Source organism: Podarcis raffonei, chromosome 7, assembly GCF_027172205.1.
Source record: "Podarcis raffonei isolate rPodRaf1 chromosome 7, rPodRaf1.pri, whole genome shotgun sequence".
NCBI classification, from domain to species: Eukaryota; Metazoa; Chordata; class Lepidosauria; order Squamata; family Lacertidae; genus Podarcis; species Podarcis raffonei.
The window spans coordinates 60412360-60425569 of NC_070608.1; the positions used below are offsets into that span (position 1 = coordinate 60412360).

At 40.0% G+C, this 13210-nt stretch overlaps 1 protein-coding gene across 1 annotated transcript in view; it reads left to right on the plus strand.

The window, feature by feature from the left end:
• The window catches only part of NOL7 (nucleolar protein 7), a 59746-nt gene that overhangs the window by 35459 nt on the left and 11077 nt on the right, over positions 1–13210 (plus strand). The window lies entirely within an intron of this gene.

A 13210-nucleotide genomic window follows, 5' to 3' on the forward strand; every position in this document is an offset into this window, starting at 1 on the left:
CCCTCTCGCAGGATTTGCCAATAAATGGCATTTTAAGGAAAATCAAGATTGCTGTTCAGTGTGCTAGGTTGCTGCCAAAGGTGAATTGGTTCTTTAAAAAAATTATTAAAGATTTTCTTGGTTTACGAAAGTACATGCATTGTCTCCTTTTCAGGTTGTAAAGTATTTTACAACCAGTTACATTTGATATGAGACATTAGTTTGTATTCAGTATGGGGTCGGGGAAGAAGAGAGAGGAGGGGTGGGGAAACTTACATTCTTTTATATAGTGAACATGGTGCGGGGAGGGGTCAGAATTGGTTCTGTTCTCTTAACAGAGGATGAGCCTTAAAGGAAAAGGAAGATAGCTTGGGTTTATTGTTACTTTATTTTTCTCCTCCCACAGAAGAAAACAAAAACACAAAATCCAAGTTAAGCTGGGATCTCAAAAGATGGCCTGATATCAACGATTAAGCAATCTTTTCAGTTGTTTACAAATTCAATACTAGGCAAAAGATGATACCACAGTCTTAAAATATATGTTTAGTATTATTAACTTGATTCATTAGCCCTAAGGTCCTAGGATGGGTCACAACAATCTAAAACACAACATTACGAAGTTTAAAACAAATAACAAACATAGAGCGGGTCCCAATGATATCCATATAAAATAAAAAATAACAGCTAAAAACCTAGAAAACTCATTAAATTCCCCCCCCCCTAAATATAAATGAATAAATCATACAATACACTTCAGTTGGATAAGCACCATTCTGTGGGAGTTCAGTATAAAGCACTGTGATACAGATAATCACTACCTCCGGTGTGGGCTAATTTTAAGATCCAAGTCCAATCCTTCAGTTATGAGTAATAGAGAAACATATTTTCTCACAGGTACTGCTTTTTCCACAGCTAGAAAATGTCATCCCTCTCCATTTGGATACTTGCCTTTTATTGCACATTCAGTGAAAGGCAAAACCTGAAATGCTTGCATGTGTCATTTAAAAAAACGGGCCAATGAAGGGAAACCAGCCAGGCCTCTTTAAGTCATGGTTCCTATAGGGAGAACTACTTGTCATGCTGGGTTTGTTACTTTATTGATCTCAACCTCAACTAGACCTGTTCTGGTGAACTGTGGGATGATGTAGTACACCTTGTTTAAAGCAAATATAATAACCAATAAAGCTCTCTCACTTTCTGGAAGAAGCTCCTTTGTACTCAGGCGTACCTCTGGAAGGCTGGAATCCATTTCAGAGGGGTGCATGTTTGTGGAACGATATCAGGATGATAACATTTCAGATGTAGACATGCTAGCTCTTCCAAAGTGTTCCTTTGGTAAAGTGCAGAACTCAGCTGGCCTGTGTTACTTTCTATTGATTTGCAGCCTCTCCAAGCCAAGATACAAGAAAGCCTCTCTTATCCCAACCCAACATAAGCTGTAGTCCTGTTTGATCATCCAAAGACTAAAAGGAGGCTTGTGAACACTCAGGCCTCTGCTACCACATTTTTTTGGGGGGGGAGGGGAGGATATGCAAAGTAAGGACTGAAAATAATTTGCCAATTGTACTTAGGGAGCAATCATCCTGAAGTATCATGTTCTGATAATAACGTCTTGGGGGGGGGAGGGGAGGGAGCAACAATTCAGCTGGCTCCAATTAGATAACAATTATGTAAGAGAGGTTAGTTTGAGGCCTTTTAAACAGAGCAGACACAGCCAACAACCATCTCCCCACTGTCAAAACACCATGATTTTGTGCATTTAGGTTATGTCTATTTTGGATATTGTGTGTAATGTTCTGTTTGGCTTTTTTTTAATGTGGTGAGATACTGCACTGATTTGTGTTTCGAAACTGTTTTGAAACTGGAAATGCTTAGCCTAGTCTTCCATGCATTCACTACACCAAATTATAATTGTCTATAGGAATATTTTGCACTATAAAACTTTTTCTATAGAGCCTTTCACCCTCAGAATCCTAAAACATATATGGAAAAATTTATCAGTAAAATATTGACATCAGTTACGCTAAAAACTGGGATGAACGGCCTGGGAATGCCTAAGCAAATAGGTAAGTTTTTAAGGCCTGCAAGAAGCCCGTAACAGTTGGTGCCTGCCTCATCTTCAACAGGGAGGTCACTCCATAGGGTAGACACTGCCCCAGAGAAGGATCTTTTCTGTACTATCATACAATGAACACCAAGCCGCCTCTGCAGATCTGAGTGCTAGAGCAGGTATATACAGGAGAAGGCATTTTCTTAGATAACCTGGTGAACTATTTGGTCTTTGTAACTGATAAAAGAACCTTAAACTGGTCTCAGTAACAAACTAGCAGCCACTGCAGTTCTTTAAGTATATGGGTTATATGCATACGGTAGAAACGCCCACTGAGCAACACAGCTGTCGTATTCTGCGCTAGCTGCAGCTTCCAGACCAATCTTAAGGGCAACCACAAATAAAGTACATTACAATAGATCAGTTTACCCTCTCCAGAAACAACAACATACACTTCTAGCCACTGAAGTCACTTGACCTTCAGTGACAACAATGGAAATAGGAGCACTCCAAACTATGTGCCTGTTCCTTCGGCAGAAGTGCAACCCTGCATAAATCAGTTGCAGTCCTGGATCCAGGCCTCTTGGCCCAGATGTTACAGAAAAATAGAGCTGAACATCATCAGTATATTGATGACACTTTGCTTCAAATCTCATAATGACCACTCCCAATGGTTTCATGTGGCTGTTAAGTAGCATTGAGGACAAAATAGTGCCTCGTGGCACCACACAGGATAACTACCAGGGGCCAAGACATAATTCCCAAATGCTGTTCTCTAGAACCAGCCTCCTAGGTAAGTATCAAAAGCAAATGCAAGACTGAGTGATTCCTCTCTCCCGTTCCCATTCCTCTTGCACTGGCAACAGTCCAGTATCCATTTGGGAAGAACAGCCACAGAGAGAGTATAGATCTATGGGAAATACTGGTGTCCTAGTCCCAGAGTGCAGCAACACCTCTACTCAGACATATCCATCAGCAGGTGGTACAATAAGCCGGTTGGAACTACCAGGAACCGCAGGGTGTTGTTAATTCTTCTCCCCCACTGCTGTTCCTCTTACCACCAGTGGTCACAGTCGAGTGTCCATTCATGGACAGCAGCTGCACAGATTACAAAAGAGGTGGATCAGTCAAGGTGGTCCAGACCAGAACATAAGAAGAGGAGGCAAATGGATCATCTAATTCAGCTTCCTGTTCTCTCAGTGGTTGATCAGATGCCTGTGGGGAACCAGCAAGCAGGGTCTAAACACAAGAGCATTCTTTCCTCCAGCAGTTTTCACCAACTAGTATTCAGAATGATACTGCCTCTAGCCTGCCTATAGAGGCACTTGCATGTTTCATAGATAATTATTCTAAAGCAAAATGATAAACCATATGGAATGCTGAAGCCCCCATTGCCTGATTTGTAGTAGTAACCAACTTCCAAGTTAGTGACCACTTAAGCAGTGATGGGGAAATTGTGGCTCTCCAAATGTTGGCTGGTGATGATTGGAGTTTGAGTCCAATAACAGAGAGGGCAATGGTACCTACCCCAGGCAGAAAGCAAAGCTGACATTGTCTCTCACCAAGAAAGTCTATCCCAGCTTACATCCCATCTATCATAGCACAGTTTGTCATTCCTTCCAGATCGGAGAAGCAGGGTGTTCCTTAGGCTCAACAGAACAAAATCCCAACCACAGTTTAAATAACATCTTTTCCATCTGAAAAATGCTTCAGGTGTTCTGATATGCTTAATAGTCTGTTAAAAAAGAAAAGTCCTTTTGTGTAATGCCAAAGTTCTTTTGTTTCAAATGAGCATGCCTGGTCATGTGTTTAGGACATACCGTATAGAGTTCTGAATATTCCACTCTGCCCCCTAGATGACTGAAACCCAGGCACTAAATTTACCTACTATAACTGCCAAAAACCTATTGAAGAGGAGGGCAGGCTATGTGATTCTTTCTCTCATTATGCTTAGTAGGGAGAAGGGAATGTGCACCACACCTTCTGAACAACAACACTTCAACTGTTGTGAAAACTCTGTCAAAGATGCCTGGCGATCACAGATGGCGAGTCAGCTAGAAGTTAGGCAGGGTCTCGCACATCTGTAAACAACCCTTTTGCCTCACCCTACAAGCTACATTCTCACTCAAATCCTTTCAACTTTCAAAGTGTACAATTTAAACAACTTTCCAGTACGGGATTGGCTTTGGTAGAATCATGTGCCTTGGTACATTATGCAAGATATTCTCCCTTCACTGCACAAGTACAATGCCAGCTTTGTGGCATGTCAGTGCAACAACACTGCATATTCCCAGCAACGATTATATTCACTCCTCACACCTTGTCAACAGATAGAGGGGTAACAGTCAAGCTGGGGCTTGTGCATATGATCATTTGTGTTGGGTCACTGTGCCCTGCTTTTGGGACCAGATTGCATGAGGCCCCGGTGTTCATTACTCTGCCATAGCAGGTGGAAGTGGCATTGGTGAAAGGAGGATATTCTAAAGTGGGGATGGAGATCAGCTTCCCATCATTGCTGACCATTGGCCATGCTGTTTGTGGATGATGGGAATTGTAGTCCAAGAACATGTCGTGTGCCACTGGTTTCCCACTCCTGTTCTAAAAACTGGAACACCACTGGTTCTGTAGCCCAGATTTTCCCCATGATTATAACATGGTTCAAAGATAGGGTTCCCACTTACCCCTACTTCCACATCACCCCCACTGCAGCTCCTAACCTTTAACAACAGCCTGACAAAGATGAATTTAACAAGAGAAGTTTCTCCAACTACTTTTCTTCCTGCCAGAAAAAGCTGCAGCAGTGACATTTTTATGTGCAAGGGTTCTAATCAAGACAAAACCACCATCCAATGCAGATTTTGAGCCCTAACTCTTTAAGCTGGAAATTCTGCAGCCTTCATCTTAAAAATCTTGATCGTTGTTGGACTCCAGTGGCATCACACCAAAGTTTAAATTCCCTTTGACACAAAGTTCACTGGGTGACCTTGAGCCAGTTACCATATCTCACATCCTCACATGATTGCTGTGAGGGTAAAATAGGGCTGGGAAGAGAACCACAATGCTTCTTGATAAGGCAGCATATAATATAAATCTAATTAAGAAATACTTCTGAGATTGAAAACTTTAACTCAGGAGCTCTGAGCTCTGAAAAATGGGATTGTGAATACATAAAATAACATTTTTTAAAAAATAAAAAAATGTGAAAGTAGAAGTTTCCAAAAGGCAAACCATACAATTATCAGCTCTTAACCTTTTTTCTCTAATATGCTCAAGCAGTCTGTTGCGCTAGACTGCCAGCAATTATAACTTGGGGAGAGAGACAAAAGGAACAAGCAATTTGATGTATAATGGTTATGTGTTTTTGGTGTGCTTTTATTCAGGACCACATCTGAATGGGCCCATATTCCAAAGACACATATGAAGCTGTCATTTCACTGATCTCTGCATGAGCATGTGCATATGCCAAACAGCAGTGTGGCAAGGAAGCTGTCGACAGAAATAAAGCAAAGGCCATTAAAAATGACACTGGTATACCTTTACGCAAAAATCAAACTATTTCTCCAGGTGCATTATGTAAAGGTTCAATGCTATTCTAAAATATGTACAATTAATGGCAGTCTAGCGCCTGCATGCTTCAATACTTTTATTGTCATGCAAGAGCATTAAGGACAGTATTGCTTTCATGCAGAATAAAAGACCCCCTCTCTTAGAGATATCAGACTATTTTAACTAGGCTGCAAAAAAAATATTAAGAGCCTCTAATGAGCAGAGGGTTACTTCCCCCTCCCCTTCTTGCAAATTTGAAGGACAGGGATGAAAGTATTTCTTAACACACTGTTGGGCTTCTTTTTAATGTTATCTAGAGCAAAGTAAGAAAAGAATACGTACAAAGAGCTCACAATGCCAAAATTTAATAGAAATTGAAAATCTTAGTAAATTCTTTTCAAGTTACTGTACTCCAGATTTAACAGTTTTTTAAATGGACGCACATCCTCATTTTTCTGCCTGGATGACACTTTAAATTTTGTCTTGTACATCCATCACTACTAGCCAGCTGATTTTCTAATTCTGATTTTCATAATGTTTCAGGAGGTTCCTGCTAAGGCTACAATCCTTTTCTTCCCTACCTCAAGAACTGCAACAAGTATTGCTTCTATTATAAATAATTATTAACAGCATTTACGGATGCTGTTAGCAATTATGCAAATCTCCCTCTCCCTCATGCCTAGGCAGCATGGGAAATACTTGCGAAAGATTTTGCATAACAACGTGGGAGGGAAGTAGGACCTGTGGCCCTTCAGATGTTATTCAGCTACCAACTTCTATCCATCCCAGGCAGCATGACCAATGGTCATTTGAATCATTAAATCATTGCGTCATTAAATTCATATTCCCATCTGCAATCCAGAGCTTTGCAGTTGTAGGTGCTGATTCTACACTCTTGATTTAGTGCTTCTGAAGTGTGAGACTATCCCTTCCATGACAGCAATGGTCTACAGTTTTCATGAATAATTTCTTTTCATTTTCATTTTGAAGAACACATCCCCTCCTTTGCCCCTCAAGCACTATGGTTCTTCCCTTACAGCAAGACTATTTTGATTATAGGAAGACTGGGAACAGAAATTAGCTTTCGCATTCCTGCTGCTATGCAGCTGTTAAAAATACAGAAGACTGGACAATACTACTTCCGATTGCCTAGTTGGTCACCATCCTCTGCAGATAAACTTCTAAATTTTCAGGTTTCACAGGACACACATGGAAAGACAGTTACATTTTGAACGTAAAATGTCATAAAGCAAGAAAAAATGTTTTGCATTTGCTCTCTCCATTTAAAGAGTGATCATTTTTCTGAAGGTTACGCTATGATCTTTGAGGTGAGCTACATTTATAAATCAACATATATTTAACAATGCTGCTTCTCTTAGACCTGGCTTTGAAGTTTGCTTTTGCTTTCCCTTGCTCATCCAATAGGAAGACACACACAAACACTTAAAAGTCAACCAGCAGCCTGACCTAGAACAATAAACCCGCACCTCAGCCAAGTGACCCAGTTCTTCCATGTAATCACAAAGATTTCAGAGCTGGAAGGCAAACTGGTGAGCCCACAGAGTGAAAAATGATGCCCATTAAGATAATTAAAAACACTGTGTTCTTTTATCTCAGTTTTCCCACTCATTCCCTGCTTTTTCATTAGCTTCCTATATATATATATATATATATATATATATATATATATATATATATATATATATATAGTCCTGGTCTGTTCAAGAGGCTATCCTTCTTTGAAGGGCTTCTTACCATAACAGTTTGAAAATATTTCTGCCATCGCAAGTAGAAGAGTTTGGATTTGATATCCCGCTTTATCACTACCCAAAGGAGTCTCAAAGCGGCTAACATTCTCCTTTCCCTTCCTCCCCCACAACAAACACTCTGTGAGGTGAGTAAGGCTGAGAGACTTCAGAGAAGTGTGACTAGCCCAAGGTCACCCAGCAGCTGCATGTGGAGGAGCGGAGACACAAACCCGGTTCCCCAGATTACGAGTCTATCGCTCTTAACCACTACACCACACTGGCTCTGGATCATAATCTGGATTCAAAATTCCATTCCATTCCATTCCATTCCATTCCATTCCATGCATCTGCCTAAAACAGGAAGGAGAACCATGTACACAATATTGAGATCTTTGGAGGAAAAATGGGATGTAAGTGTAACATACCGTAATTATCATCGAAGGCTGCTGACAACATCTTCTAAGCACAGTAAATAAAAATGTGTTTCATGGTGTAATGTTAATTTTGAGTAGCTATATCGGAGTGGGGAAACGGACCAGTTGTTTAATTTCAATGTTGCATAGAACATATTGTTTTTTAGTCTTAACAGGAAAGCTGACCAACTACAATTGAATAGTGAGTGGAACTTGCATTACACATCAGTTCCAAAATGCTGTGCTGTCATTCTATAATGGGTAAAGACCACCAACACACCGGATTTGCTAAACCGATCAGCGCATTGGCCCATCTGTTCTATTTTCATGCCTCTACCAGTTGCCTTGGTTTCTTCTTTTCAAGAAAAACAAAAACTAAACTATTTTATATAGAAAGTTTCTTTTCAGTGAAACCCGTGATTACATTACTTTATACAATTATCGATTTTGCCTACTAATCTGAAGATACGCTCCATGTGCACATAAGATCCAGGTTTGTTTCTGGGAGCACATCCCTATCTCTTGTTTATTAATAAGTCAGGCCCAACAAAAAGCTAAGTGAATACAAAAGAATCTAGATGCTGAATGTATTTGTCCCAAACTAGGAATTATTCTTGAAAGGCAACATAAAAATAGTTATAGTAAATACTTCTTGAAATATTCAATACGCAATTGATTTTCATTTCAGGATTATTGTTTTAAACTCATGTGAAAGAGCTCAATGGTTAAAATACTTCCAGTATTTCTACTGTCTCTAAATCCATGTTGTTATGCTGAGCTTGTACCAAGATTTTTCCGACTTGGTACACTTGCTTTATACCCTCCAACAATGGAATGATCTGGGCAGTTGTCCATGCTTTAGTAACGTCCAGGCTTTAGTACTGTAATGTGCTATTTATGGGAATGCTTTTTAAAAGGGTTCAGAAACTTTCAACTGTTCTAGAACATGGCAGCCAAGCTGTTGGCAGGAACTCACCATTGTGAATATATTACACTAGTTTTAAAGAAACTGTGCTATTTCCAAGCCCAATTCAAGGTCTGGTTTTCACTACAGGCACCCTGAAGATCACTTATTCCTGCATGAACCTTGTATGGCAGCCAAAACAGTAATCAGGGAACCTTATTTGAATGCTTGTAGTGGTTAAGTGGGTGACCATCAGCTACTGGGCATTTTCTGCAGTTGTGCCCCCACCTGTTAAACCTTGGCAGGGAGATTTGCCTGACTGTCTTCTTCAGGTGATAGGGGAAGTCCTCTCTTTTCACCTGGCTTCCAATGTCTTCACCTGCTGGCTTAACCGAGTTTGTTTTTCTGGCACTACATTGGTCTAGTCAATTGCTTTTATGGGTCTGCTGCTACACTCAGCATGTTTCTACTTGGACTATTTATTGTGAACTGTTATACAATATATTCTTGCGATCTCTGTGTTTGTTTGTTTTTGTATTTTTATTAAAGATTTTCTTGATTTACAGAAGTATGTGTAATGTCTCTCGTATTTTTTCCATGTAACATTTTTTTCATTATTATTATTATTATTATTATTTGTATTTTTATTGCAATCTCCGTGTTAAATTTGGGGAAGGGCAGAAAGCACAGTAAACACTCAGAATGAACGTGTGAAGAAATACTGTTATCTGAATTAAGTTTTAATGGAAATTGTGCGATGTGCTCTGACATTTGTAACGTAATGTACATTGAAGTGTATTTGATGTTGGAGGGTTTCTGTCTGGCGTGATGAATGTAAGTTTAACTGTCGCTTGGGGCCTTAACTGACAGCTGTGAGGAAGGGTTGGCATTAGAATTCTCAGTATGCAAAGTATATAAGGTTTGCATATTTTGATTGTTGGGGTTTGGAATTTTCAGTTAGACAGTGTGGTTGGCTGGAACTGGAGGGGCCAGAAGAAGTGCTGGTCAGCAGAGGGGAGCTGGAGTTGTTGGTGCTTGTGGAGTCAGCCAGAAGAAGATAGCAAAAGATGATTGGAGAAGATGGAAGACCTAAGATGCACATGGAGTTGCTTGGTGGCCTAAGACTTGATGGGTATAGCTCAAGAGACTAAGCTGTTTTAGGCTGAAGAATCCGGGGAGAACCTGCAGTGCTTAGAGGAGAAGTGAGTAGCAGTTTGGAGTATAGGTCACTGGTGTCTGGCAGTAGAAACACCAGAGGGATGACTACCACTTCCAGGGGAAGTACAGAAAGGCATTTCAATAGGTCAGTAAAGGGTTGGGAAAAGAGGCTTCCAGCAGAGCCCTCAGTCATAGTGTTGGTGAGGCTTGACTGGGGTGGAGGGGTGGGTAGAAAGGGCAAATTTTATAAGGTAACTAGCTGCTTCTTTAAAACCACCTTAGGTAAAGGGACCCCTGACCATTAGGTCCAGTCGTGACCGACTCTGGGGTTGCGGCGCTCATCTCGCTTTATTGGCTGAGGGAGCCGGCGTACAACTTCCGGGTTATGTGGCCAGCATGACTAAGGCGCTTCTGGCGAACCAGAGCAGCGCACGGAAACACCGTTTACCTTCCCGCCAGAGAGGTACTTATTTATCTACTTGCACTTTGACGTGCTTTCGAACTGCTAGGTTGGCAGGAGCAGGGACCGAGAAACGGGAGCTCACCCCATTGCGGGGATTCGAACCGCCAACCTTCTGATCGGCAAGTCCTAGGCTCTGTGGTTTAGCCCACAGCGCCACCCGCGTCCCACCTTAGCTTAACATTAATAGTTGAATATAAGGTGTTGGGATATAAACTGACAGTAACAAGTTAACATAGTTCATATTCATTTAATGATACAGTACTATTTAAAATAGCCAGATAAGCTTGTCCTAACTTTGTAATAAACATACATACCTTTGTTAAATATAGCATTTGTATATGACAGGCTTTGTACTATGCTTGTACCCCACAGTTACAAGGTTATTGGTAAGGGTTTAGCGGAAAGGAGAGAGTCTGAATGGTGGCAGTGGCACAGATTAAGTAGAACCATTCAAACAAGGGGGGTGCTTTATTATTACAGTGCAAGTCAATACTCGCCTTCCCTCCATAGAGTGTAGGAACATTTTCTCAAGCATTCCTGTCTTCAGTGTTACTATGGAAAATGCAAGTAATAGGTCAACAGAGTAATAATGTACATACAGCACTGCACAATATTCAATATGTTTGAATACACTATTCAGTTATACATCTTACTCTAGGGCTTGGTAATCCCTGACCAGTCACTATGCTGGCTGGAGTTGTTGAAGTCCAGCAACATCTGGCGGACACAGGTTCCCCATGTCTGCCTTGTTTTGTGTTTACCCAGTTTTCACAGTCCCATAGGTTTCTAATGAGGAGCACATCACTACTGAGCCAACAAGTTAACCAGTTTGGAAAATTTGATCCTTACTTTTATCTATTGCAATTCCAATGCTTCTGTTTTTCAGAAAAACTTTCATATCCCATGTGCTTTAATTCAATTGACCTAAAATTGACCATAGACAGGATCTGCCAGAACAGATCTTGCACAACTTGCATTCATTACTCTTGCTCCAGCCCCTCTGCAGTTCTTGCTTCTGAGCAAAAAGATAAACATGGAGCACAAATGGAACACAAAGAGATAAAACTGGAACGCTAAGTAAGAAGCTCCACATCAAATGGCAATTAGTCTATTTGCCCTTTCTGGAGGGGCGCTATTTTTCCAAGGTTAAATGCAAGCCCTGTAAAGGACAGGAGTGGCATGAGCACCAGAGTTGGGGAAAGACTTCAACATCACATTTCCACGGCATCTCTCAGCTGCCCCACAACTGAGATAAATTAATAGTTTGTACTGAAAATTTAAATGGGAAGTTAAAAGGCTTGGGTTAAAAAAAAAATATTTGCTTTGCTCTCCTAAAATGAACATATGCATTAAAGAGGAATAGAAATCAACTTTATAGATTTCACCACAGCAAAAGTATGTAGAAGTATGTAAACCTACATTATGCACACAAAGTGATGAAAATTCTAGGGAGATATAGATACAAGGAATTTAAATTCCAAAATTAAATCAAGTCCAGCCTTTCCCAACCTGGTGTCCTCCAGATATTTTGGTGAGGCATCCCTTTGCTTGTAATTATTTTTGATTCGGATTTGTCATGGCCAATGGCTAGTACAATAAAAGTGGTTTGGATTGGACAACAAAAATTCTGCCATTCCTATAACTATTGGAGATGTTGACTGGGTCTGATGAATACTGTAATCCAAATGATCTGAAGGGCACTAAGTTGGGTAAGATACAGACAGTATATAATACTAAGCAAAAAGACCACATTATCCTGAATAATATATTCATGTGTAAAAGTTTATTTCACAAAGAAATATTCTGGCATTAAGTCAATCCATGTTTCTAACCTTTGTCTCTCTTTCTCTCTATATATATGCAGTATAATTCTCAAAACACAGGTTTAACCATTAAACATCTGTTTACTAAACCTGTGGTTTTCATACATGAACCTTACACACCATGTTGGAAAGTAAGAGATAATACATCAGGGCTTGGTAGCTGGATCTTTGCTTGCAATAAAGTTTGTTTAAATAAACAGAGAAAAGAAGCAACCTAAGTTGATTATCCAAACAATGCAGGATAAACTTTTTGGGTCTATGTGGATTAAGGTGCTTTAGCATCAGCACAGAAAGCAAAGTATAGAAAAGGAGCGGGAAAGCACAGAGGATCTCATTAAAAATGCCAATGAAGCAATAAACTGTTATCCTTCCATCCCCATTTATATCTCAGAACCTCAGTGCTTACTTGGGATCACAAGGTTCTGGAAGAAAATAAACATGATGCAGTAATCTAACACATACACACACCCAAGACAGTGTCAAAATAAAAATATTAATCTCCCCACCCCTCTATACCAAAGTAAGCTTCTAATGTAATTCAATATAGTATTCTAAAAATCAATGTAGAGCCCAATGTTAAACATGGTTACTTGGAATCAGGTCCCACAAAATCCCCAAACTTCCATGGGACATCAGGGTGTGATTTTAAGCATTTTGCTCAAAAGTACATTCCACTGAAATCAATGGGATATAATTCTAAACAGCTACATACAGGATCATAAGTACTGTTAAGCATAAATATGAAGGATTTATATTAACTAGAACTAAACTATAACCAAGTAAGCTTTTTAGGGTATCTTGGTCCAGGAAGATATCTGTTTACAAAATATTCTTTGCCACTGGTTTATATGAGATGGAATTTAGTTGGAAGTGCTTGTACAATATATCAGCTTACAATATAAAGAGGCTTTGGATCAGGTTGCAGTTACGTAATTCTTTAAAAAAAACCATTGTGCATGCAGCATATTGGCAACAACAAAAAAGAGGTCAATATCTTCAGTGCTTACTTTTTTGGCATGTTTAATATTCACTCGTATTATTTAGCAAATCCTGCTTGGTCGCTATACAGTAACTAAACGGGGGCGGGGGGGCATGTATTGAAGCAAACTAAGTATGTGACTTAAAC